The sequence below is a fragment of the Pipra filicauda genome, unplaced genomic scaffold (assembly GCF_003945595.2).
Source record: "Pipra filicauda isolate LSUMZ 115617 unplaced genomic scaffold, ASM394559v2 scaffold194_size2289513_pilon, whole genome shotgun sequence".
Classification (NCBI taxonomy): Eukaryota; Metazoa; Chordata; class Aves; order Passeriformes; family Pipridae; genus Pipra; species Pipra filicauda.
In genome coordinates, this window is record NW_024104303.1 from 770601 (window position 1) to 793704 (window position 23104).

Sequence of the window (23104 nt, forward strand, 5' to 3'; positions counted from 1 at the left end):
AAAACTATATTTCAAAAAAAGTGGGTATCCATACCACTCTGTTACCCTGATCTGCTCTTCCGATATTTGCACATTTTTCCAGGGTATCCTGAAATCCTGTACCCAAGTAAGCCATGTTTTTAGGAGAGGAAGGGCCCACAGAACTTTTCCAGAAATGTGCGGACCGCTTCTGCATTCTTTTGAAAGCAGCTAAAATGCCTGGTTGTTTGGTGATCTTGTTTTTATTCAGTCCCATTATTGATAATGGTCCATGTGGCAATAACTTCGCCAAGAGATACTCAATGAACTTAAAAAAAGCTTTGAATATGAAGGTTATATTATCAAATGGTGGTTTGAAGGAACTAAATAGGATTATGAAGATTATCCTTCTTTAACAATGCCTTAAATTTTTATCTCCTTATCCCTTTCTCATTGCTTTCTCTCTCAAGACATTATGGTTTATTGTGTCTCCACTAGGTACCTTGCATATGATTTACAGACTGAATGACTCTGCTTTCAGAGCAAGGTAATGATATAATATTCCCATTTATATTCAGAGCAGTCAACACTTTCTAGCGCTCTGAATAATAAAACCACCTGCATTTAATATACATGGAAAAATGGGAAGGCAAATAGCAGATATAGCACAATCACATAAGTGTAATCAGATAAAATATCACAATATTAGAGCAGATCAGCATCTGGTAATGACTTGAATTTTAAAAGACTGACAAACAGCATGGCCTAAAGCAATCAGGCATACCTCATTCAGAGCTACTTATCCCAGATTTGATTGCTCTTCTCATATGTTTCTGGCAGATTAAACATTCAGGCTTTCTTATTTTAACTCTTCCCATGCTGTATCTCTTTAAGTGGAGAACAACTAGCTTTTTGCCTTTTTCTTGCAGAGTGAGAAAGCAACAACAAATCAAAGCAGTGGAGGAAGGAGCCCAGCTCCCCTGATGGTTGCAGTAAGTGGAGCCAAGTAGTCCTGCAGCCTGCATGCAGTTGCACATCAACTGTGTCCTCTGTCTCTGCAGCTGCTGCCAGGGCCTCGGGATCCATCCTACCTAGTGGAGAACAACTGGAAACTGAAAGTACTATTTTTTGTACCTGGCAAGCCCTGGATGAGTGGCCTGTGGAGGACATTTTTAGTGCATCCACTGGTCTCAGTGGGACTCTGGTCCCCTGTAGGACGTCCTGCAGATACCGTAGCACAAACAATACTAATCAAGCAACATCACAGTAGAGCTGGTGCTCTATAGAGCTGGGATATCGCCCGTCCTCTAATTATTTCTGTGCTTCTGTCAGTTGCAAGTCTTGACTGTTAATGCAGCACCCAAAACTAATGTTAGGAGCATATTCTCCTCTCCCTCCCCCCACTTTCTCCCCCTCTCCTTCTTCCCCTGCCTCCTACTCTCCCAATCCCTCCCCCTTTCTCTCTTTTACAGTTTGTTTTAATGCAAGCATCAGTGATGAGGAGCTGCTTTAATTTGTTCTTTCTGATTTGGTGTCCCAGGCGGTGCTACTCCCAGAAAGCACATCCCTTGCCTGACATCTTGGGGATAGGGAGCTCATTCGCTTCTGATTAATGAGCTTTTGATTGGACTTTACATGCTACAAATTGAAACACTGCATATCCAAAGTATATTGGGAGTTACCTGAACTAAATGTTATGCAAGTCTTTTTTTTTTTCTTTCTTTTTCATCACAGGACAATGTTCTTACTGTAGCAGCAGCAAACTTTTTACTAAAGCTAAAAACATGCAACAACAGACCATCCGAGAAAGAAAGGGAATATCCCACAGCCATAGTTTTTCCTCATTTGATCACACCTGAGATTAAATAATATCTCAGATATTTTGCATGTCACTCTGAGAGAGATTCTCCAATTGGAGGATATTGGCATGCTTTCTGAATGTAAAATCTGAAAGCAAATGGTGCCATTGGGACCCATGTACATGGTTAGTTGTGAGCTGCACCAACCCTAGAATAAATGAGGTCCAAAGACAGGTGTGCACCTTGGAGAGGGACATATGGAAGGTACTATTCTATTAATGATGAGGCCCTTTTTTATTAGCTGAGGTTAAATGGCCATTTTAACTCACCAGTCTCCAATAATAATGAGCCTTCTTTTCATGAGGAACAGTCTGAACATCATTTTGGCTCTCATGAACTGGCTTATACGGAGTAAGAACACATGATCCTCACCAATTACTGTGGAACTAGAAAATTATTGTTTCTTGTCTTTGTTTCCTTTTCTTCTTTCTGGGCATTAAGGGTGGAAAAAAAGCAAATTTTAGAATTGTATGTGCAGCTTAGACCCAGCATAGCTCTTCCTGTAAGACTGTGTCCTGTGGTTGCCTCACCACTTTGGAGGCAGCATTTTGTTCTCTGCTGCCTCCTGAAGAGTGAACAGGTGGGGACTGAGGATGAGGCTCTGTCCTCTTCCTTGGTTGCTGGTGCACACATGTAGTATCAGCTAGAGAGGAAGGAATAACAGAACTGAACCAGTGATCACAAAGCTTGGTTTATTTTATGCAAACTCATTTCATCTGTGTTTAAAAAAGAAAAAATGCATGCAAGGTATGACCAAAATGTCACTGCAAATCAGGAGCAGAGCAAGGAAAAAAGTTAAAATTTATGTATTGTTTCCTGTCATATGTTTAAACTTTGTGAAACATAAATATAGACTTTTTTCTTTCTTTTTACCTACCACAGATTTCTTAAGCTTAAAGAAGAAGACTCAAAGTATTTCTTCCTGTGGAGGAATACCCCTTGTCAGAGTGTATTTTCTTGTACTGCTTCATTAGTGCAAGGGATCAGTGACCAAATATATTAGGCATCCATTGTGTATAAGGAAGATAAATAAGGAATGATTTGTCATGAATTTTTTCTTTGTATCAATTAGACATGTGGCACAGAGATGAGATATAATCTGTGTTTTCTTCTGCTTTCCACCCCTTAATGCTTCTGACTCATATTTCATTGTACTTGCATCTTTATTAGGTTTCTCTTGTTTGCAGTGTTCTATTATAATGACTTTGTCTTTCACAGGTCAGTACTGTTGATTGCATTACATCTGGCCTGGACTGCAGCTGAATCAGTTTTGGGGGACCCAGCAGAAAGTTACTGCTGTAACTGGCCACAGCTTGTTCTTTGGTACGAGAATATGTTACTGCTGCTTAAAAACTGACTAAAGCCCATACCAAACAGAACACTACATGTCCCTATTGGGAGTTACCAAAATTAAGAGTGTGAAACTCTGGCTGAAGTGAAATAACAGACAAATCTTTCACTTTTTCACTGGAAACAATTCTGACAAATGAGACATGAATTCAGAACATTCACTCTGTTTTTTTGTTTAAAGAGTGGAAAGGGAGTGAAATGCAGTTAAACTTCTGTAGCATTTTTTCTATTTCTAAGGCATACATTTGTAATTTCTCTCCTTTCACAAGACTTCCTCTTTTACTTCTCCTTTATAGGTTGAGAAGATGAAGTACATGTTTGGTTTGACACACAGCTTGGGGCTAGCTTTAGGTTTTGATTTAAGGTTGATTCATGGGTCCAGCAGGACCACTCTTGGAGAAAAGTTCCCCAGTGGTCAAGGAACCTGTGCATAGGCTTTCCAAAGGCATGGGACATGAGACACCTTCTTGCATCATCTGATATAAGCCTCATCCTTCACCTGGTGTTGGGTTGCTCACTGTCACCATACAGTCAGGCAAAAATCCTATTTGAATTCCACATGGAATATGAGTGGTTCAGCCCTTCTCAGCAGGAGTCAACAAGCAATTTACACTCAATTAAACATCGTCTTTATAAAAAACTCTAACACATTTACTTTTCCAAGCTAAGGCATAACAACAAGTAATCAACAGAAAGATGCTGTAAGTGTTTGAAATATAAGTTACCGGCATTGTCTGGTTGGGCTTGGACATGGCCCTGAATGCTCTGCTGTCCAGCAGCTGTAAATTCATTAGCTCTAACTTTCACAGCCTCAGACTGAACTGTCTCAGTCTGCTGGGATTGCTGCTAGTCTAAGACCACAGGTAAAATGGTCAATTCTCCTGCTGTTCATGATTTTTTTCTTCCTTCATAGCAATGCGATATACTGCTGTGAAAATGCATACCTCTGCATGGAATGTAGTATTTATACAGGTGTATTTCCTGCCTCTGTTTTCTGTTAAAAATAACGTTGAACTGTAGGCTTATTTTAACAGATGTGCAGAGAATTGAGTATTTTACATGCAACTTAATAGGATTTGAGTGGCAGATCAGATGAAGATTTCTTTGAGTATCTGAGCTTAAATGCTCAGATGGATTATGGTGGATTTCTAGGTTTTGGATACTGATTTCCTTTGAGAACAATTTGCAGAAACAAAGTTCTCCCCTCTTGAAATTCTGAACCCATATCCTCCTCTTCCATCTATTCCTCAGATGATTCTTCCTTCTTTCTTCTTCTTCCACTTGTAATCTGGAGTTTTATGTACACAAATACGTGCAAAATGAGTGTGGTTTGGTGTGCTAAGAAGTGCTATTTATCTGCACCTGTTGGATAAGTAATTTCCTCCAGTGCCAATGAGGTACAGTAATGTGACATGGAGAAGAGACAAAAGAGTTGTAGTCCATAAGATGATTGTCACTCATTTTAAGGAAAGCACAAGTGGCGAAAATTGCCGGCTTTTGCACAAGCCAGTACTCCCCCCTGCCAATCCCTACCAACACACATACCCCTTTGCCCCTCTCTTGCTTGCATTAACTGTCAGGGAGACATTGCCTGATTTATTTCCATCTCTCTTTATCACTTGAAAGGGAAGGGGTTTTTTTAACAAGTGTAGATAAGACCTTAGGCAGCCTGAAAGATATTGCAGCCAATGAACAAAATACTAGAATGAGAAACTTGACATCTAAATGTTAAAAGAGATATAACTCCATACACATCCAAGAAAACCCCACTCAGTGTCCTCCCAAAAGCTAAAATGGAGTAGGACCCTCCAGGATTCCAGGTTCCCAAAAAGAAAATGAAAAGTGATGCACTAAATCACCATTAATATTCATTATGCTTCCTTATACACACTGATATACTGTGAGACTCTCCATTTGCAGTCTGAGGGGAATACAGAGCCAGTATTGCACAAGCATGCCTGTATCAGCATTGGTAGGCTAATAGGCTCATGTTTGCTAGGGAGAAAAATATACTCCCTTGCTTTCTTCCCATTTTAAAACTACCACAGACATTTTGCCACAGAAGTGTGAGTGAACTGTTGGCAGCTGTTCTAAACACAGATTGAGAACTGTTGGTACTGAAAGCTAGTTAGCACTTCTGCTGAGTTGAGATAGCTAATTTTCATTAGAAATTGAGGTTGAAAAGCAGTCGATAGCATACATTACTTCTATCTCTGATTCTCTACAAGAATCCTCATGAAACCTATTTTTCAATTAGTAGGAAAAGTCTGACATTTCAAAGCAATTCAGATATAATTTTTCAAATATCAAAATATCTCTCATTATTTGTATTTAGGAGACTAGTATTGGCAAGTAGCTAAGTAGGCTAAATAATGAGAAAGACAATTAACATATTTTGAAATGCATCAATGTTATGGCTTGGCTTTGGAACCTTATGGAACCTTGGAACCTTGGCTTATGGAACCTTGTTCCTGGTTAAAATTAGCAATAACAGATACTGAGCCCTTATTAATTTCTTAATAGACTGGTAGGCACAGCCAAGCATGCAGCAAAGAATGATATAAATTAGTACTTGGGTTATAAACGTGCAAACCCTACTGGGGATGATGTAGTGTAGAGCAAGATGCAGAAAGAGAAAACACATAGGTCGATGTCAAAGCTCTATATCTCAAATTTCTGTTCTCCTTCTTCCAAACCCTAGGGAAATTGGAATAAAATTATGAAATAATTCCTTAGTTTTTCTTAATAAAATAATGCTGAGGCAAATCCAAACCCCATGTTGCAGGACTATAAATGTAAATTTCTTTATTTTTCTGTTGTAAATTGAGCCTCAAGAGATGTTCAAAATTTAGAAGTTCCTGAGTATTTTTGTATCCCTAATTCAAAATATATATTGTGATATCATAGTAGGAAAGTATGTGCATATGGGAAAGAAAACATTCACATCCTTTGTAGAAATTGTGAACCTATTTCCTTTGACTTTCATGCTGCCTTTGTGTATCTGCCTTCTCCAAGCTGTTCCTCTCAACAACTACCAAGAATATTTAGAAAGGTGAAAGTATTTTAGTTAATCTTGGAGATCTGCAGTGACAGTTGAAGGAAATAAAGTTTAAAGTCTTGTAATTCTTAATGGAAAAAAAGTAGTTCTAAAAAAGGACACATATATTTATTCCTGAAATTTCCATGATAAATACAGATTAAACACATATGCAAATAAGTAGCTTTAATGAACATGTTCAAAGCAGCATCTATTTTTAACTAGCTACGAGAAGCTTGTATTTATTTCATCTGGAGATTCCAGGCAGAGTCTGAAGTTAAAGCTAATTTAACCTTTCACTCTGAGCAGTGTAAGCAAACAATGATGTGATATAGCTGTCATTTCGTTCAGTTATTTAAGAAAAAACTCAAGTTTTCACTATTAAACACATATATTCTATTTTTTGTGGTAAGACTGGTGGATATACTTCATTCTTTTGAAAACCAATTCAACCCTAAGGTTTATTTTCAATACATTTTGTTTGCAGGGACAAAAAGGACACCTCTGTCATTTTCTTATATTTTGATTTAATTTATTCCAATTTTCTCTGGTACTGAACTTATGTCAGGTATGAGAGACAGAATGTGCATTTGAAAAGTGATTCTTTTGTTTATCTTCTTATTCCTGAATGTGTCAGGCAGGCACAACACACACCACTGTGCTTCATGCTCAGGGATATTGCCCCTTTTCAAACAACCAGTGTTTGAAACACTGGTTTGAAACAACTGATTTGAAACAACTCTCTCTGCAATAAGACCCTACTTCAGGCCATTTTTGATATTTTATTGTTGTTGTTTTTGTTGGGGTTTTTTACAGCATGCAGCACAAAGGTCACCAGGACCACTATGCAGAATGTAAAATACAGACACTGAATGAGCAATGGATTAACCTTGCCATCACTGTGAATTAACTGAAATATAAGGTAATTCTGTTCCTATTGCCAAGTGACTAATTCCAAGAAGAATTGTTACTGGTCCAAACAAAGTGCCAGAGAAAAATATGTGGCCCAAGAATAAACTCCATAACAGACTTGTGATACAGTCTTAAGTAACATGATACCATTTGTGCTTCTCCTTTTCTGACCCCTTTGAGAGATTTGGGTTCATAGTGATTAGTGGGTTTCTCTCAAGAGCAATGCCCTGTAATCCGGCAAGGTGCAGCCCCCTTGTTTCATGCAGATTTTCTGATTTGAAGTTGTTACTAACTAAGGAGAGGGTCAGCAGTCACACGTGAGTTAGTACTTTTTTTCAGCTGTGGTGAAATAGGAGTGTGCTGGTGATGCTTGCTGTAAAGCTTTTTGGGAGTTTAGTCATGAAACACAGTCACTCTCATCCTGCTCTGTTCATTATTTGTATCCTCTCATTCCTGGTGACAGAATCATTTTTTAAAAGTCCATCCCCTGTAAACTGGCTAAGTGGATAACCGTGAAAGACTTTAATAAATTGTAGGTGGATTTATTAATGCTGCTCAGGGTCATGCTAACTGGGCTCAACTGAAGGGAAATTGAACTCGTGCTTTTAGATGGGGGAGCGCCACTGGTTAAAAAAAAAAAGAAAAGAGAAAAAGGAGAGAATGTAAAAATCAAGTCCATTTGAAGGTTAGAAAACTTCATTTTCTCATCTGGCGAACACCTTAGTTACCCGCCTGCTCGGTAGGGCAGCTTTTCAGCAAACAAAGAGCCAAGAAAGGAAAGATGTGATGGGCCTGACTGCAAGCTAATAGAAAATGATGTCTTGAATATTACAAAGTAGCAAGCAGTTCTACTTTCTTCTGTAACCCTCTAAGGTAATGATATTCTAATAAAAACATATTCAGAGGACAGAGGTTGTGAGGAAGAAAAGTGAAAATCTCATATCCCCTCACCAAAGTGTTTGTCAGATTTGAACATTAACTTTGCACTTTGCTTGGAGTGGTGAATTAGATGAGATATATAAATTTAGGTTCTTTTTCTACTGGGCATAATAAATTATTCATTTTCATTTACACTTTCTCTACATAAGTAACTACAAGATGCATTAAACTGTTAAATATAGGAAAGTCCCCGCTGATTTTTTGACAAAGAGAAATGCTGGATGTGATTATCTATATGTGTTTATCTATATTCCTACCTATCTACCTGCCTTCCTATATATATGCATATATACAAAATATTCCACTTAATGTAGATAATATTGGTATGTGAAATATATTGATATATATGATATTGGGTTTTTTTGCAGCAGTCTGCAAATGTTGAAACGTTTTTTTTCCAAACAAAGAGTGACACAATGACTGAAGTATTAGGAACTTCAGTTCTACACTAGGGTAATCAACATTGCAGGATTTGGAAGGCAGTCAGAAAAGTTGCTCACATTTGGTTCTGAAACGTATTTTACCAAAGCCAGCAAAATGTAATGCCCCATTTTATTTGTGTATCTCATTGCAATATCAATTATATCTGTTTATAGTTAAGCTGAATATTACTGCAGGAGGCAGCTAGGCAGCAATATCCTGTTGTACAATAAAGAAAATAGGTGGCAAGCAGATTTAGTAATGAATATATTGTCTGTGGCAAAATGTTATGTAGAGTTCTTTTCATTAGTTTGTGAATTTCTTTTTTAAAGTTGGTTACATTTTGAGGTGGATATGTGAAAGAAATGATTTCCTGTTCTAGATGGCTTCAGGGGCGTTTTTGGAGTTTGGTTCAGCTCATTCTGCATTTAATAATTACATACACTCTTCTTGAGTCCTGCAGTACAGTGAAACCTGTAGTGACCGGTCCTTTCACCTATCAAGTACCTCAAACTAGTACCAACTGGCCTTATCCTTCATTATGGTCAGTCAGAGTTAAAGATGAGTATTATCTCAGTGTAATAGTGACATATGAAGAACTATTGTGATGATTTAAAAGATACATGTAACTTTTTCTGCTCCCCCACATCATAGTGAATATCCTCTCAGCTGCATTGTAACATGAGAGTTAGAGCTGACAGACATGTGACAGAGAAAAAAAATGTTTCCGATGTAACCACAACAGAGATATGGGAGTAAAAATCTTACACAACACACCGAACTGCCAAATCAGACGTTGCCTTAATGTCACCTTATTTGCTGAGGTGATATGAATGGATGCAGTGTTTGCAAGCTGACTCTATGCTGCTATAAATCAATGAAGAACTGGAGTAACAGTGATATAATAGGGAGTAATAGGGATGTAATGGGGTTGTTTAGCCTGGAGAAGAGGAGGCTCAGGGGAGACCTCATCACTCTCTACAACTCCCTGACAGGAGGTTGTAGCCAGGTGGGGGTTAATCTCTTCTCCCAGGCAGCTCTCAGTAAGACAAGAGGGCATGGTCTTAAGCTCTGCCAGGGGAAGTTTAGGTTAGATATTAGAAAGAAACTCTTTACAGAGAGGGTAATCAGCCTTTGGAATGGGCTGCCCAGGGAAGTGGTGGATTCTCCATCTGTGGAGGCTTTTGAGACAAGACTGGATGTAGCACTTAGTGCCATGATCTAGTAACTGCGGCGGTGTTGGATCAAGGATTGGACTTGATCTCAGAGGTCTTTTCCAACCCCACTGATTCTATGATTCTAAGAGGAATGCACTTTGTTTCGAGGCTGAGCTTGTATTAAACTTAACAACAAATTGTCACTTAGTGTTAAAACAAATAATATCTACTCCTTTTAGGTGTTATGATGACTCAGAATAAAGAGTAAAAATTCTGTATTGAGAGGTTTGCAAGCCAAGGAAAGACAAGACAGTGGCAGAAGGGATGTAATACAAAAATGCTCACTGGATTATAAAACTGGGTTTGGCACAACTTGGAAGTGCTCTATTACATACTTTCTCAAACAGTTATTCTCACAAACAGTTCTCCCATAAAGTCCTTTTTCCTGTTGTGCCACATTTTTTTATACTACTTTTGGTAGCTTTTGTGTTTTTAGATTTTGACTGCATTACAGTTTTGTACACAAAGTGTAAAGAACCAGTCCCAGCTATCTGATTTGAAAGCAATAGGCTCCATATAGTCCCATCACTGGACCTACTAAATGTGGACATATATATGACTGATAGACTGGTATCAGTGCACACAGGTGAATCCCTTTAAGAGTCCAATGAACCCAGAGCACCCTGGACTTCTGTGGATGTATCGTACTGTGTATGGAGCAGCAGTAAGAAAGGGCAGAATATCACACGTACAGAAGAGCTCTTATATATGGAGTGACCACATGTGTGTAGCCTGAGTGCATGTGAATTTTGAATTTTTGAGACCTACCTGCAGTTCTTATGAGGCTGTGAAGTACTTCTGAAATATTCAGGGAAATTTACTCACATGTAAACGGAAAGGGAATTGCAATCAAAAGGGTTCCCATATCAGGGCCAAAAATTTTAACTCCCCTTGTCTTTAAGCTACTGCCTGAGCCACACATACAGAAAAAATTAAACTGAAAGTGAAAAAAAAAACAAAAACAAAACCCCAAAAAACTAACAGCGTAATATGGTACAAATACAGTTATCTAGCTACCTACCATTAATCTCCTTCTGAGTCCTCTTTTGTGAGATTTTCTCATTTGTTTTGTCCCTTCTTGACTTTGTAATTGCTTCAAGAGAAGCGTGCAGAGTTCGTATTGTTCTTGTTACTGTCTACTTGCTTTACTTTGAATTAAAGGTAGAGGAACTTAAGGCTGTTTTTAAAAGAGGATGTTTAGCCAAATTTTCAGGTTGTCTCTTCCAATATCCTAGAAGCCTAAAAGCTTTTTCTTGTGAAGGAAAGCTCTGAATGCAATGAAGAGACTCTTGCTGCTAATCATGGGAATGCACGTGATGTGGAAGGCTGGTGCCTGCCCTACTGGCTTGTCTAAGGTCTGTTTCAAACATGAAGGTGCCCCTATTAGTCATGCTACCTTTGAGAGGGCCTGGAACTCGCAGTCTCTCGTGCTCTGTCTGTAGTTATTTTCAACTAATGTGAGCAAACAGTGTTTCTAAACCATGCCACTACATTAGCCCGTCATGGTGTTCTTGGCAGGGTTCTTTTCATTACCTTAAACATGATGTTTTCAGAACCTAACCATATTAGAGCCTAATGAGTGCATATATGTCTGCGAAAAAAAGTGAGTGCAGGTTTGTCTGCGAGGGTTGTGTAAATATATGAGATGTACAACATCTGCGGGGAAGTCTGGCTGCTCTCTATGCACTGATATATTCAATTTTTCTACTTCAATTGCAGGGAAAAATTAGGGTTGTAACCTTGTATTAAGGCAGTTGGATCAAATGCAATATTTACAGCTTTCTGTATTATTACTTGTTTTACAGTAGCACTTGTCAACCTGATCAGAGTGACCTTCTGTTCAAGGCTGGCACTGAAAAAACCTATCTCATCAACCAGGAAAGAAAAGGTCACTCCCTGAAAAGTGATCTCTACTCTGCTCAGCTGCACCTGAATGGCTGTGAATACGGGAAATTCCACAATCAAATATAATCTCAAAATATCTGAACTCAACTGAGAAATTCAGTTCTTACTGAAGTCTTCACAGTTTCATATTGTTTTAGTAGGGCCAGGATTCAGTGCATCTGGCCGTGGTGTACTTACTCTGTTGTAGAGACTTAGAGCTGGCTAGTTCGGGAGGTCCAAGATTCTTGGCTAGCAGGACTTGAAATGTCATGTCTTAATTAATGTTGACCCTGTGCTTAATTTTAATACCAACAATCAGGCAAGAGTGTTCTCTAAGCAAACCTTGACCACTTTTTCTCTATATTCTTAGTCCTAAAATCTAATTATGTATTCTAGAACCTGCTCAGCTAAACTGAAAAGAAGGTACAGTGGTTTCATTTGGTTAAGATGTACAGAAATGTCGGGAAAAGAGCCTGTATTCAACTTGCTTCTCCTGACTGAAACTGGATAAAATTTTCCACAAGCAAGCAAGAAAAAGGTACTTTGCTTTTTTAAGACTATCCATCCCAGCTTAAATACTTGTGAGGAAGCCAAGTGCAAATTTTACTTTTAAATTCTTATGGTACATCTGCTCGCTCCTAATCTCTTAGCTACCCTTGCCAGCATCTGTCTGAATGGCATTTTGCACTCATTCAACTGGGCCAAGGTCATGCCAAGTGTGCTTTAACACACCAAGAAAACATGTTTTATCTGCACAGTTTGGACAATGCTGCAGGAAACTCATCTGTGGAAATAACCTTTGTAGTGATGCTGACACCAGTTCCAACTCGCTCTCTTATACTAGAGTTCATCTCTTGACATTTGAAGTGATGCCTCTACAGCAGAAATGGGCCCATACAGAAGTTATGCCAAAGGGGCTTGTTATAGTTGGGGTCCCACTTGGAAAGTTATGTGGATCACAGGTGGTATTAAAGTATGTTGGAAGGTGGATTTGCTTGTAGGCAACTAACAGTACATGAAAATTTAACTCCCCGGCCAGGCACAGCAGCAGAGCTGCTTTCAGAGGGTGTTGACCACTCCATATTCACAAGTCAGGAAAACTTTTCAGCTTTCAGAGAGGGCAGTTGGACCAAAACTTGTTTACATCCTTTACAGCCAGCACAATGTTAATAGTTCTTTGGAAGCAAGGTGCCTTTAGCTCTCTCAGACTGTAACCCAGTAAACACATTGCTGTCACCCAAAATAAATACATAAGGGTAAGAAGTTTGCAATAGAAACATCTGTTTTATGGGATGGAAGGAGGAAGATGGTGCAGTGCATAGGTCTAGGAGTGGGAAATATCCCAGCTCTGTGCTCTCCCACTGTAACTTTGCTTTGGTTTCTCCTGTTGTAGATCAAGCAGAATTTCAAGGAATTTCTACAGAAATCATAAGTCACATGTAGCACTTTCATTGACTGAAGTAAGGCATTAGTTAAGGATTACCTTCTAGAACATAGTGGCTGTATGATTTGTTGTTCTTTTTCCATGTAGCAAAGTTTTGAGGAACCCAAAATGTCCATCCATACAAGTGCGTGACAGAGCATCAGCTTTAAGTCCAGAGGCCATGCAAAGAATATGATTATTTAGTGGAATGAGTTCACTCTTTCATGTAAAGTAATCCGTATCAGGGAAACTATCATATCTAATTCGGTGCAATTGAACTTCATCTTTAACCTTTTACTATGATTTATGTGATTAGGTCACCAGAGGAAGTGTTTTTGGAAGGCATGATTAAACACTTTAAGGAAATAATTTCTATCTTCAAGCACCTTGTGTAACTGCACTTTTCAAGTGTTTTTCCTTTCTCATCAGTCTGACTGCATTGAAATGTAGAAAAATGACCTTTGAAATACTATTTTATTTCTTTAATATAAAAACAGGTGAGAACAACTGAAGCTGCAAATGAATTGTTATTATTCTGATGCTAGGTTTCTTCAGTTTTGTTCTGTCAAGTTGCAATATCTGTTTAACAACTTACTACTGATTCTAAACATAGCATAATAAATATAATTTTTGTGCAGTTGATCTGCTGCAACTTACGGTTTTAAAACTAGTATATGTGATTATAGCCAGTAGATAATGCATAAAGAAACACAGACACCAAGGCACAGTTCTGAAAGAAGCAATTTTTCAACCAGTTCAAATTCTCTGCTTAATACCAGTACCTTTATAATGAACTTAATTTCTGAAGAGGGTGCTGTGCTGTCCAAATATACCCTACCCTGTTTGGCTTCTGGCATCAATGCCAACAGGTAGTGAGAGCTACAAACTATTCCAGTGGTGAGCAGGTTGTAACCCATCAAAATTCACCAGCTCACTGAACAGTAATGAAAATTTAAAATGTATGCAAACTAGTCTCCTAATTAAAGCTCGATAGTGTAAGGCTTTGAACCTGTTCATTGCCTTTGGAAAGCATCAAAGAAGAGAAGCAGGGTGCTTATCAGCAGAAGTTTTTATCATAAAAGGCCAGCTTCAGCACACTGCCATTCCACATCTTCACCATGATGGCAAGTCATAGACACAGACATAGTCAAAAAATATGGGCGTGAACAGAAAATATAGGAAATTCTCCTGTGTCACTGAAGCTTGTTCCCATCTGGTAATCAGAATTTGTTCCATGCAACTGAGGGATCTGGTTGCAGCTGTGTTGTTAAGATTCATGTTTAAACATCAAAGCAAAGTTAATTTTCCTCTACAGTTTGCACAACTTGTCACTGTTGAACTTCAGTGAGTTTAGCTATAAATTTTCATGTATTAGACCTATAAAAGGAGCTTCACTCCTCAGGTCCAATCCCTGAGACCTCAGCTCTAACCTGGGATATCTTGCCTGCTTATCTGTACTTGTTTACAAGCACAAGTACAAGATACTCCCATCCAGCTATGCTCTCTTCTTACAGTATCTCCCTACATGTAGCCAACATCACGTAAGCTTTGCCCTGCTACTAATGTCGGGGAAGACGTGTTAGTCTGGTGGTGAAAAACGGGGGAAGGTGAGTGTAGTGCCAGTTCAGTAGTGCAAAATTTATATCATTATTGTCCCTTAATTTTCTTAATCTCTGGAAAATTGCCAAGAACCCTTCTTTTGTGCCTGTGCATATATACAAAGATAAAGATTAGGTCCAAAATTACAACCTGATGTTGAATTCTTCACATCACCATACAGCATGATAGAAATCGATGCATTAAGTTCCATGAAGGGTCATGCTTTGTCTGATTTATGCTTAGTCTGTTTGTGGAATTTTTAATGTTATGTATCACAAACCCTCATAAAATGTCTCCATGTTTATTCTGATTGTTGCATTAAAAGAGAAATGATGGAAAGGGCAAGGAGCAAAAGTTTATTCTGCAATCCACATAACACTATACAGAAAGAAGGGCAATGAATGTCTCCTCAGACATCCTTTTGTAAGATCAGTGTTTAAAAGGCCAGTTCTTCGCTATGATGATGGGTTTGAATTTGCTCCCTATTTTTGGTTTTTTTTCAGTGCTCATTTTGAGAAAGATAGAATGGTTGGAGGTAAGAAACAACTCTCTGACAGTAAGACCCCCTAGAAGTGTCACGAGTTCAGGAATCCAGAAATTTAAGAACTTGTTTTCAAAACTATGTTTTGTTTCCTCACAAACAGTTATACTGAACTTAAAATTTTCCTCTTGAAAAATTGGTTCAAAGCAGCAAGACCATCCCCCTTTCATTCTCTGCAAAAAAGACTATCCATCAAAAAATCCTTTTTATTGCATTAACCTCAGTGTTAATCATTAGTTGACCATAGTGTAGGAATACCAGTCAGTCAATGAAAGATAGAGCTCCAGAAATGATCATCAGTAGGATGTCACTTTGTGTTTTTATTTACAAACAACAAATCTGAAAGCTTATGTTTCAGTTCTGCTTATGAAGGTCTCAAACAAGAAACCTCTGGGGTTTTGATGTGAACTCTGTCACCAAGGGGGGCAGGATGGAGACTGTCCCCTCCTCAGTCCCTGCTCAGGATTTTGTCTGTTGGACTTTCCTGACTTTAAGAGATGGTAGGCTTTTGACTTCTTTAAATCAGGTATAATAAAACCTTTCTTCCCAGCACTTTCATATTGCTGCTATTAGGGGCACACACCTCGTCATCTTACCCAGTGAGATTGACAGCAAGTGCCAAATACAGGGCATGATTCTAATGAGATTGGCCACCAACTAGTTTTTAAAAGCAATTTCTTTTCTGTACAACTCATCCCCATGGCAACTTACTACTGTGCAGAGGCTCATATATATTTGCGGCTGGTAGTTAAGTTCTGATTGTCTCTTAAAGATCAAAGGGTGATCTTTCATTTGGTGTTCATTTACAACAAATGGCAGAGTAATTCTTCCTTCCTAATGCATGAAGTAGGCATAGGATTTGCTAAACGTTACTCCATTACAGATGGCTACAGCTTGGTATTTAAATAACAATCTTTGCAAACAATTCCTAATTTGGGTGTGTTTCCCCATCAACAGTTGTTTTTTATTTTCAGCAAGTGTTACTTGTGTACTGAGGGATTAAGCCGAATCTGTCTCTGAGTGCAACACTAATGATCTCCTAAAGAACAAGATCACTCAGTCATAAAGAGTCGAGACCTTAGTCTTCTATTTGCTTTCTTCAAACTCTTTGCATTATGGGTGAGCTGTCTCCTGTGACCACAGCAATGTTGGCAGTTGGAGACAGAAAGAGACTTGTCCCTCTGTTATTAATCACAGATAATGTTGGCAACTGTTTTCATGTGTTTGAAGATTCCTCTACCGCAGCCTGATTCTCTGGGATCATTTCCTTGCATGGCAGGAAATTAGGTGAGGCATACATGCCTTCCTCAGGCTACAGGGTGTGGTGTTTGGTAGTTGTTGTGGAATATGAAGGGTCCTGTTGCTCAGTGTTATCACAGACTCTTACTGGCTGTATATTGAGAAAATTCAGAAATATAGTAAAAAGGGGATGCAGTCTGTTCACCTCCCCCATTTCCCCTCTAACAATGCCTTACTTCTAAAATCTACATATCTGTCCCCGTTGCTCCAGTATTCGAGCAATTGACAAGGAGGTTTCGTGTTTTATAAAGCTGTAAAGTCCTTCTAGTTGGCACAAACAGGTGAAGAGGGCTGCATGTGTCCAAAAGAACTCGAGGCATTCAAATGAATCACAGTCCTCCAAATTACCTGCCACTCCTGTTGGTCCCTGTTGGAGCACCTGAGCAGTCCTCATGGCAGAGAATTCTTGTGAGTTTAGACCAAATTTAGAGTGTTTAGACCAAATTTAGATTGTTTAGACAAAATTTAATGGGAGAGAGAAATTAAATTTTTTCAAATATTTTTGGTGAGTTTCTGGCCTAGGGAAAAAGAAAAAAAACACAATTTGATACATTTTTGTGAATTTTTCACAGGTATCACAGTCGTTAAAGGAGGTGTATATATGTAGTATAAACCAGTATAGTATTATTATTAAATTTGAAAGATATTTTTAGCACAGCATAAGAAACAAATGCAGAGACCGTTGCTGTTCAGTTATCAAAAGAGGTTTTTTGTTTGTTTTGTGGTTTTGTTTGTTTGTTTGTTTTTACCCAGAACATCATGGGCATTGCAGCTCAGATCTGAGAGTCTAAAATGTCTAAATTCATACTATGCCAATGGTTACCATTCCCTGCCATCATCTGTTTACTGAAAAAGGAAGCAAAATACATTGGTTTTAACTCAGGAATACACTTATACAAAGCTCTACAGATGCAATTTAGTACCTGCTTCTTCCCTCATGCTTGAGCCCTCAAACTTGGAAATGTCTGTCACAAGAGAAAAAGAATGAGGACTAATGCATTGTGATAGAGTTTGTGTTTTCAAAGAGGGAAATAGAAAACAGGAGGGAGGAGAAAGAAAATTCCTGAAATGACAATTACCTTTTAACTATAAAAAAATGGAGAAAATTGTGGAGACAGATATAGTGAAAAACCCACTCACTAGTAAAAACTAATTAAACATTTGCATTTCAGAGGTAAGTTTTTGTGCAGAACTTTGGGGAACAGCAGGTTGACAGTGAAGATTATTGACTGTAATTTGCTGAAGATTCTAAATAAGTTATTCGAAATATATGGAGGATTTAGTCAGCTCGGCATGGCTGCTTTATTATTCTTTTAAAGCAAGCAATTTATAACTGTTCTCAGAGATATTTTATCAGCCACCTATCTCCTTCAGCTGGACTGGTGATATAGAGGCTATAATGAATTGCTATTTAATATTATAAGAATTAATTGTACCAAAGCAGCAGGAGAATAATGACTGCCTTCATGGTTAAATATTTTACATTCGGCAACAAAACCGTGCAACTGAAAATATAAGGAATTTAACCTTTCATCCCTTATCTGAGCACTGAAAAATGTTGGTAACACAGTGAACTACAATATATTTGCTGTGTATTGTAATTTTAGTTGTTTGTAACTAAACAAAACCATTTATTTTATTTATTTATTGCTCTCTAATTGACCCTCCCACGCAGATGTCCTGTCGTATTGTCAAAATTTTAATCCATCAGATGGACTATATTTTCCTTACTGCTTTGGTCCATGATTGCAACCTTTACACCAATTTAAGTGCCCTTTTATGGATTTCACCTGCTAAATGATAACTGTGTGTTTTCCATCACTGTTTAACTACAGCAGCAACAGAACAACTGTGAAAATACTACTTGTGTGCTGTTGGAATGAATTAATTATCTGTATTTTCCTGCAACATAGTCAGGTTTTTTCATATCTCCTTAACCCTGTAAAGAATGCTAGAAGTAGATAAAACAAAAAACATAAATGTATTTCACATATTTTACTAATTTTCCATAAACATTGTGTGTTCTTCTTGATGAGAAAAGCTTGTGAATAAGACAAATGGCTTATTCCAGAACCTTGCTGAAGGTATGGATCCTGAAGATGGAGAGGGAGGTCTTTCTGCCTGAATCTGTGCAAGGATTATTATTCTAAGGTGCTGTTTTTCCAAGATGATTGGTCATGACTGTTTTTAAGCTTCCTTGAACAGTTTCTTGAACTGTTTTAAGCTGTAATTTGAACCCAGGGAGAGATTAAATATTTCCTAAAAATGTAGTGACAAGTAAGAATTCATGAAGATGCTTGAGAAATCCAAGTCTTATTTTCTCTGTTTACCTGTTGGCAGAAAGAATGCACATAAGGGATTTAGTAGATATTTGGTCAATCACTAAACTACCTCTGTCTCTTCTAGATGAAAGGTGAATATTTCTATAACCATAGATCTTCTCAGCTGCTCAAAATATCCAAACTGCAACTTTGCTCCTTCAGTCCTGCTTGGTTGATATGGGGCGAGAGGTGGACGTTGTCCCTATGAAGTTCTCCAAGGCTTTCCATTCAGTTTGCCCCAGCTTCCTCCTAGAGAAATCGATGTGTGACAATCTAGACAAGTGGTCTGTGGGATGGGTGGAAAGCTGCACCCAGAGAGGTATGATAAATAGCTCTTTTTCAAGCTGGCAACCCATCACAGGTGGACCCAAAGCTGTTGATTATCTTCATGAGTGATCTGGACAATGGGATCAAATGGTCCCTGTTGAAATCTGCTGGTGATTCCAAACTGAGTGGGGAAATGGATATTTTGGAAGGGAGAACCACTCTGCAGGAAGACCTGTATGGGCTGGAAGAGTGGATCAACAAGAACCTTATAAAGTACAACAAAGACAAACATAAGGCCTTGCACCTGGGAAAGCATAATCCAGGACTGCAGCACAGGCTGGGGTCTATGGAGAAGTGGAAGAGCTCTGTGGAAAGTGACCCAGGGGTCCTGGGGGAAATCAAATTCAGTGTGAGTGAACTGTGAACTCCTGTGGCAAAGAGAGCCAACGAGATGCTGCACTGCATCAGCAAAGGCATCATCTGCAGAGGGAAAAAAAGGCCATTATCTCACTCCACTCAGTGCTTGTCAGGCCACACCTGAAATACTGTGCTCAGTTTTAGTCCGTGATATTCGAGGAGGCTGGAGAGAGTCCAGACAAGGACCGTAAAGATGATCTAAGGACTAGAAAACCTGTCGTGTGGGGAAAGGCTGAGACAGATGGGTTTGTTCAGCCTTGGGAAAAGAAGGCTCAGGGGAGACCTTGTCACCATGTTCCAGTGGCTACAAAGAAGATGGAAACTCTTTTTGCGAGGAGTCACATGGAAAAGACAAGGGATAATGGGTACAAGTTACACCTGGCGAGGTTCCAGTTGAACACAGGAGGAAAATTTTTCGCAAGGAGAACAATCAACCATTGTAATAATCTTCTCCCCAGGGAAGTGGTGAATTCCCCAGCATGGACACTTTTAAGATCCAGTTGAACAGAGTGTTGTGCCATCTTCTCTAGGTCTTTCTTTGGCCATGGAAAGTTGGATCAGATGATCCCTGAGGTCCCTTCCAACCTGGTGTTTTATGATTCTGTGAATTCAGGCCAAACTCGAATCAGTTTTTCCAGATATTTTAAACATGTTAATTATACAAGCATAGACTCCCTAGTTTAGTGGGGGTTTTTTTGGTTGTTTTGTTGGGTTTTTTTTGTTTGTTTGTTTGTTTTTTAAACTAGGCTGTGTAGTATAAAGAATGTTTGTATTAGTAGTTTCAAGATTCATAATGTATCCTATTTCTGTGTTTACAGTATGTTGCAGAATGTCAAAAGATCTCATTTTATGCTTAGAATAAAAAAATTCTAGACTTGTCATAGCTATTATGCAGTGTAAAACAAAATCACTACAAAACAACTGCTAATTCTGTTGGCCTTTGATTGCTGTCAAGTCTTTTATAATTCTGTAATCTGACTGTGCTATGAATAAATAAGGGCAATTTACTTTGAACTGTAAAAGCTCAAGCTTTCTGGGTTTTGTTTTTATCCCTCTTAATTTTATTTTATTTTATTTTATTTATTTTATTTTATTTTATTTTATTTTATTTTATTTTATTTTATTTTATTTTATTTTATTTTTCCCACTTTCAGGGAACATCTACCTTTATCTAGAATCTCCAGAACCAGACTGTGTTTCCACATTTTCTCATTTCCATAGCTAAATGTTGCAGCAGTAGAGGAAGAAAAGTTCTCATCATTCTGATGAGAAAGGTTTTTTTTGTATCACCTGCAGCAGGAAATGTATTGGTCAAAATAAACTTCTTGCTACAGGGTTACAGTACATAGATTTTACAAAGCTATTTTGTAGGTGCAAATGAGAAGGTTTTTATTCTACAGGAATATTTACAGATAATTTGTTTTTCCTGTGTAGTTTTGTGGATACTGAATAGGTCAGGATTCCAGTAATGAGATAAACCTATGATAATGGGATGAAGGAATTTCCACTTTTAGGTCAGTAGTTTGAACGTAGTCTATCTAAGGATCATTTAAAAATCACTACAATTCAGTGACTGGATGATAATTCAGGACTTGGGAAATCAAAATTCAGTTATTCCTCTGCTAACAATTTCCTGCACTGCCTTGGGAAAGTAATGTATGGTGAGATTAATGGTGATATTTATCACTGAAGTACTTCCATGGATCTGATCCTTCATTTCTTTGCTTTTTAGCCTCCATCTGTTGAACATCCATATGCACTGTACATTTTCCGAAATAACCCTTTTTCTTTAGAAATGGAGATTGTCCACATGCTTTTATCACACTGCCTTTGGATGTTGAAGCAAGGAGCTAAGGAACTGAACATCTGTTTCAGAAAAGGTACGGTTCAGGCAGGATTAAATGACATATGTTTTTATAGCCCTTCCTAGGCTAAGTTGCTTTGCCAGTGGACTTGACCGGATCAAACTGCTGGTGAGTGTCCCACATTACACAGTTGTATCAGTGTCAGGAATCTTCATAGCAAACACCTGACATATCTTCCACACAGTGAAGCAATACTCTGGATCAAAAATTACCTGGGATCCCAGCTGTGAGCAGCTCACAGCTAATGCTGAAACTTCTGCTGGTTTCAGGACAGAAGGGAATCTAAGCCACTGTCCATTAATTAAATCTCTCACAGACACGTGAAGATGCAAAGACAGACAGAGGTTTTCTATTTACCTACCTTTGCAGCCCTAAATCTTTGTTCGCGAAACCTAACCATGACGACTTTTGCAGTTGCTTCATGTAAGCAATATCTACAGTTTCTCAAACTCCATACAAGTCAAAGAAAGGGAAAGGCACTCCATAACCTTTAATATAGTAAAGTAGGCAATAAATAAATAAACAAACAGGAAAAAATAATCAAGCCTATACATCTACTTTTGTAAGAATGTTCAGACTAAGTACTTTACAAATACTCATTAAGCCGCTCTTAATTACAGATATTATCCTCACACTGTGCCAAAAAAGCACTACCACTTTCAATTTAGAGCACAAAGTTATCTAATAAGTATTATTTGGAGGTAAAAACAAGAATTTGGCAATTTTGTATGAACCTTACTGTTCTCACACAACACAACCTATTGTGAGAGTTGATTTTGATATTGTAAACATCATTATTTACAAAAATATTATCTTATCTCTCCAAGTGCAGAGCACCTCGGTAGATATTCACCGAAGTCTGGCCTTTCTCTTAAGATATACACACAACTGCACAGAGAATATACCAAGTTTGAAGGGACCCATGAGGATCATCAAGTCCTTAGCCTTGCACAGGACCATCTCTAAGAGTCACACCATGTGCCTAAGAGTATGCTTCTTGATCTCTGTCAGGTTTGGTGCTCTGACCACTTCCCTGGGAAACCTGTTCCAGTAAACAACCATGCTCTGGGCAAAGAACCTCTTTCTAACATCCAACCTCTCCTGACACAACTTCAGGCCATTCCCTGGGGTTCTGTCACTGGTCACCACAGAGAAGAGATCAGTATCTGTCCCTCCTCTTGCCCTTATGAGGAGGTTGTAACTGCCATGAGGTCTCCTCTCAGTGTCCTCTTCTCAAGGCTGAACACACCAGGTGGCATCAGCTGCTCCTCATAAGACTTCCCCTCAAGGTCCTTCACCATCTTTGTTACCCTCCTTTAGACACCCTCTAATAGCTTAATATCTTTCTTCTATTGTGGCACCCCAAACTGCACACTATATTCAAGGTGAGGCTGCCCCAGTGCAGAGCAGAGCGGGACAATCCCCTTCCTCGACCGGCTGGTGATGCTTTGTCTGATGCCCCCCAGGACAGGGTTGTCCCTCCTGGCTGCCAGGGCACTGCTGACTCACATTCAACTGGCCATTGACCAGGACTCCCAGGTCCCTTTCCTGGCACTGCTTTCCAGCATCTCATTCCCCAGTCTGCATGTATATCCAGGGTTATCCCATCCCATGTGCAGAATCCAGCACCTTCCCCTTCTTGAAATTCCTATTGCTGGTAGTGGTTGAGTCTTCTAATTTTTCGAGGTGTCTCTGCAGGGCCTCCCTGCCTTTGACAGAGCCAGCTGCTCAACCAAATTTTGTGTCATCTGAAAGACTCAGTGTTAAGAAAAAGTCGTGTCTCTAATCAGCAGCAG

The 23104-nt window shown here is 38.7% G+C and overlaps 1 long non-coding RNA gene across 1 annotated transcript; it reads left to right on the forward strand.

The window, feature by feature from the left end:
• Window positions 1-953: 953 nt before the first annotated feature.
• On the forward strand, window positions 954-20457 carry LOC120323085. Its single transcript, XR_005563227.1, has 2 exons — window positions 954-3140; window positions 18845-20457. It is a non-coding gene; the product is annotated as an uncharacterized LOC120323085 (long non-coding RNA).
• The last annotated feature ends 2647 nt before the right edge of the window (window positions 20458-23104 follow it).